The following is a 5,075-nucleotide window of genomic DNA, read 5'->3' as shown; positions in this document are numbered from 1 at the left end:
CTCCTAACCCCCCAACCCCCTCCACCCCCGCAACTAGTGGTTCTTGGCCAAAGCGACTCTTTGGTGGTACCAAAAGGCCTGGGAAAAGGGGGTGTTTTCTGTCTCTTGTTTCTCTTCCTGGTTGAAATACTGGAGGCCCAGCTCATCGTGGATGAGTCTGTATGTCCTATGGCTCTCTCTCCCGTTCTTTCCCATCTCTGTGGCTAACACGCTTCGAAACACTCTCCTCTTTCTTTCTTTTTTTTTTGTTTTTTGTTTTTTGTATTTTTGAGACAGGGTTTCTCTGTGTAGCCCTGGCTGTCCTGGAACTCACTCTGTAGACCAGGCTGGCCTCAAACTCAGAAATCTGCCTGCCTCTGCCTCCCAAGTGCTGGGATTAAAGGCGTGTGCCATCACCGCCCGGCCACTCTCCTCTTTCTTATCCCTGCAACTGCTGATCTCAGAGTATGGCAGGGCTGGCAGGGGCGGATTGTCTAGAGTGAATCTGTGCCTGTTTCCAGGAGTCAGTCCTCCTAACTCTGGCTCTCTCCCCTTCCTGCCTCTCCTCCAAGGTGAGTCCCTAATCCTGTGATCTCTGCTGGAAACTCCACTTCCACTGACTGGTAAGCTTTCCTCACAGATGCGCAGGCTGCCCTGTGCCTGAAGCCTTCTATCAAGTAAGACATTGCTATAGGGTAATGCCTTTACCTTCCCAGGGGACACTTTGTGACAGCCCAGAGTCCCGTCACAGAGCAATCACCCTCTGTCCTTTTATGACTCACCCTAGGATGCTTTATTTGAAACTGGAACAAATCTGACTTTCATACTCTAAAGGCACCCAGCTTCCTGGGTAATGTCACCAGGCGCCTCATGTTTCCATTGTACATCTTTTCCTTTTCTGTGTGTCCATGTGGAGGCCAGAGCGGGACACTGGGAATTTTATGCCCTGAACTGGAAGTTCCTCATTCAGTCTACGATGGCTGGCCAGTGGGCTCCCGGGTCACCATCTTCAACACCCAAGTGCTGGGCTATGAACATATGTAGCTTTGCTTAACTGTTTTACATGGTTACTGGAATTCGAACTCAGGTCTTTGTGCTTGCAAAGCAAATGCTCATACCTCCTGAGCCATCTTCCTCATCCCTGCCCCCTCTAAGTGTCCAGGAATCCTCTGTTTTCTGGCTTTCCTGCTTCTCTGTCAAGATTCAAATATATAAAAAGTCACTACATGTTGGGACTAGAGGGCCATCTGAAGGCCTCCGGTGGATAAGAGCACTTGCTGCTCCTGTAAAGGACCCAGGTTTGGTTGCCAGCAACTACATGGTGGCTAGCTAGCCTCCATCTGTAACTCCAGTTCCAAGATATCTGATAGCTTTTTCTTCTGCCCTCTACGGGTAGTGTATGCAGGTGAACTTATATAAGTGCAAGCAAGGCATTTATAAATACAAAATTAAAAAAAAAAACTTAAACTGGGCAGTGGTGGCACACACCTTTAATCCTAGCACTTAGGAGGCAGAAGCAGGAGGATTTCTGAGTTCGAGGCCAGCCTGGTCTACAAAGTGAGTGCAGGACAGCCAGGGCTACACGAAGAAACCCTGTCTCAAAAAAAAACAACAAAAAAAAAAACCCTTAAAAACAAAACAAAACAGCCAGGCAGTGGTGGCACACGCCTTTAATCCCAGCACTTGGGAGGCAGAGGCAGGTGGATTTCTGAGTTCGAGGCCAGCCTGGTCTACAGAGTGAGGTCCAGGATAGCCATAGCTATACAGAGAAACCCTGACTCGGAAAAAACAAAACAAAACAACAACAACAACAAAACAACTCACCACATGTAAAGTTTGGTGAGATTCTTAAGGTCCTAAGAAGGCAGGGGTATCTTGGGTAGCCACATTTTTGTCCCAACTCTTCTAATTTATTTCTCAAAATGAAAAATGGGCCTGCTGAAGGGAAGCTATTGAACAAATGTCAAACCTAGGGGCGCTATTCCATCTTAAATACCAGGCAGGTAAGGGCTGATTCCCAAGATTACAAACAGAAATGGTGTGTGTATATGGGGTGGGGGTGGAGTGGGGGGGTATGACAAAGGAGAACCCTTTGTTGGTTTTGTAGGGAGGTTTATTGAAGGGGCGTGTCCCTCCCTAGCTCACAGCGTGAAGAGGCCAGACCATCTGGGCCCACCCCGCCATCACCAAACCAAAAAGCAAGTTTCCATTCCAGTCTATACCCCTGCCCTCTCTGGTCCTCCAGGAGAAAGTAGCCCCATCTTTTCAGGGGGGAACCACACACCTTCTATATACAAAAGGACAAGTACAGAATAATGTCAGGGTTTTGAGTCTCTGCATTCTGCCCCCCTCCTGCCTAAGGTTAAGTTCATCGTCCTAGATCAATGGCTTTTCTTTCTTTTCAAAAAGATTTTAGCTTTCATTTTTAGTGATGTAGGGATTGGGTTGGGGGAGGTAGGTATGTGTACATGTATGCATGTGCCTAGGGAGGCCAGAAAAGGTTGTCAAAGCTCTTGAGACTGGAGCTACAGGCAATTATGAGCTGCCTGGTATGAGCACAACATCCCTCTTCAAGAGCAGTTGGTGGTTTTTTGGTTTTTTTGTTTTTAACCACTGAGCCTTCTCTGCAGTCCCCCAACTTTTCTTATCTTTGCCAGATCTTGTTAGACCGTGTAACATTCTGTAATCTGAAGACTGATGTGAAACCAAGCCCCTCCCCGATGGTGTGGGCGTGGGCGCGAGCATGCATGCATGAGCGCACACATAACAAACAGTAATGGGACCAGTCACACACTGAAACTTTATGTATCAGCAGTGCATAAAAAGCCTGGTGCAACAAACTATCCTTCAGTGATACAACCACCAAAGCTTTTGAACCTCAACCCAGAATGATAAAGGACCAAAAAGGGCAGCCAGAACACAGGGGAGAACCACTGTTTCTGATGGAGCCCTACAACATCCAAAGCACATGGTGATATGATATGGAGGACAGCTCTATTCCAACAGTAAACGAAACGGCTCATGGATTCATGCTTTTTCCTCAAAAGTCCACACATTCCACTTATGCTCGCCCTTGCTTCTTTGTTTTTAAAAAGCACAGGGTCTCACTGTGCAGCTCTAGTTGACCTAAAACTCACCAGAAGATCAGCTTAGCTTTGAACTCATAGAGATTCAGCCCTTTATACTACTATACTACTGTAGAAGTTCGGTGGTAGCCCACGCCCACACCCACGCCTTTAATCTCAGCACTTTAGAGGCAGAAACAGTCTCAACAAAACAAAACAAAACAAAACAAAACCAAACAAAAGCTCTGTGCCACCACACCTAGCATTAGGCAGGTCCTTCTAAAAAGAGATTTCATTTTTATTTATGCAGTGGCTTCTGTGAGTGTATGTATGTGTGCATAAGTGTGTGTGTATGCATGCAGCAACTACATCAATGTATATTTGTAAAAATACAATAACTAAACTTATTATTTTATACACTGATTTAAAAATACATATGAAAAAATTTAAAGCCAAGCTCCTAAAAGCACAGAACTGGGGAAGCAGTGGGGCCTTCTGAAGGAACCAGGGCTGAGAGGAGATACAAAGTGGCTGCTTTTGGCCACCTCTGTGCCAACAAAAAGTAAACAGAGGCACCGTTTGGGGTTTTATTTCCTTTTCTTATATTTTAGGTTGTGAGCCTAGCCTTTAACGGTTGAGCCATCCCTCCAGCCCTTTGTTTCCTTTTCTTGAGGCGGCCTATCGCCATGGGAAAGTCCCTGGTTTGCGACTGCGCTCCTAAAGCAGGTACCAGGGCGATGGCTCTCCTGTTTACTTTTTGTTGTTGTTTTTTTTTTTTTTTTTTTTTTTGAGACAGAGTGTCTTTGTGTCGCCTTGGCTGTCTTAGAACTAGCTCTGTGAACCAGGGTGGCCTGGAACTCACAGAGATATGCCTGCCTCCCAAGTGCTGGGGTAAAAGGCGTGCACCGTGGTTGGTCCTCCCTCTTTAAGATCTCCTTGGGCCCTGCCTATCTATCTCCTCTGCTCTCAAGCTTCTCCATACCTGCACTGCAGCATCCTATGGGACATCCTGGGCAGAGTGGTCCTAGACCTCCAGTCTCGGGGTTTCACTACCTGAGCTCTGCCTCTGAGACCCTGATAGTGATGTACAGGCCCCATCCAGGAACAGGAGGGCCCAAGGCGGCTAGGCTGCCTCAGTCTCAGGCTTATCCTCCGGCTCGGCAAAGCAGAGCCGAGATAGAGATGGTTCCTCTCATGCAGTCTGAACAGGGAGCCGAAAGGAAAGGAGAAGCAAACGCCAGAAAGGGAGTCAGTGCAGAGCTGGATGGGAACGGGTGGGGCAGAGGGAGCTCGCCTCACTCACCCCTAACTGGCATTTAGTGTGGTTCAGGGCACAGGATTTCATCTCGGGCTTGGGCCCTGGAGAAGGCAACACCTTCTGCCCTATGGCCACCCCAACAATACAGGAATGGAGGGACCTCTCAGACTGTCTCTCAAGGTCACACAGCAAATAAACAACATGGCTGGAGGGCTGGCCAGGTCTGCTTGGCTGTTGCTCCCTCCTCCTCCAGCTGCCCCCCTCTGTGGCCCTCATTGTTCCCAGGAATGTAGCCAGGGAGTTGGGGGCGGGAAAGAGGTAACTCCCACAGAGCCTGCCAGGTCTAAGATACAAGGACAAAAAAGACTTCAAGTTCGCTCTCCTGAAGCTTTCAACCTGCTTTGGCAAGTCCCAACCAAGGATCCTCAGATTAAAAATACAAAGAAGTCTGTGAAAGCTGTCACCTCAGGGCCTGGCTCTCACAAGGACAGGAGTCCCTGGCAGGCCTCCTCCTCTTCCCTCTTACCCTCCATCCTGCCTTGGCTCCTCTCCTGCTGTAACAAGTTTAGTCATCTGGGTCAAGCTGAGCTCTTATTTCTCATGGCGTTATTAAATGGCAGGGGAAGCCAAGGGCTGTTGTCCACAGCCAGCCCATGAACTTACTTTCCAGAGTTTCCCCCAAATACCTGCCTCCTAGTCTCACTTCCCATCCTGCCCAGTTGCCAGAAGTGCCTTCCCTGGCTGTTCCTCTGAGCTGGCCTTTTACTCTTAAA

General features: G+C 48.3%; 1 protein-coding gene across 4 annotated transcripts in view; it reads right to left on the bottom strand.

Annotated features, from left to right (window-relative positions):
* The window catches only part of LOC116076032 (DNA dC->dU-editing enzyme APOBEC-3-like), a 15,293-nt gene that overhangs the window by 2,633 nt on the left and 7,585 nt on the right, over nt 1-5,075 (bottom strand). The window lies entirely within an intron of this gene.

The sequence above is a fragment of the Mastomys coucha genome, unplaced genomic scaffold (assembly GCF_008632895.1).
Source record: "Mastomys coucha isolate ucsf_1 unplaced genomic scaffold, UCSF_Mcou_1 pScaffold11, whole genome shotgun sequence".
Taxonomy (NCBI): domain Eukaryota; kingdom Metazoa; phylum Chordata; class Mammalia; order Rodentia; family Muridae; genus Mastomys; species Mastomys coucha.
The sequence above is the reverse complement of the archived record's forward strand: the minus strand, read 5'-3'. Positions and strand labels throughout refer to the sequence as shown.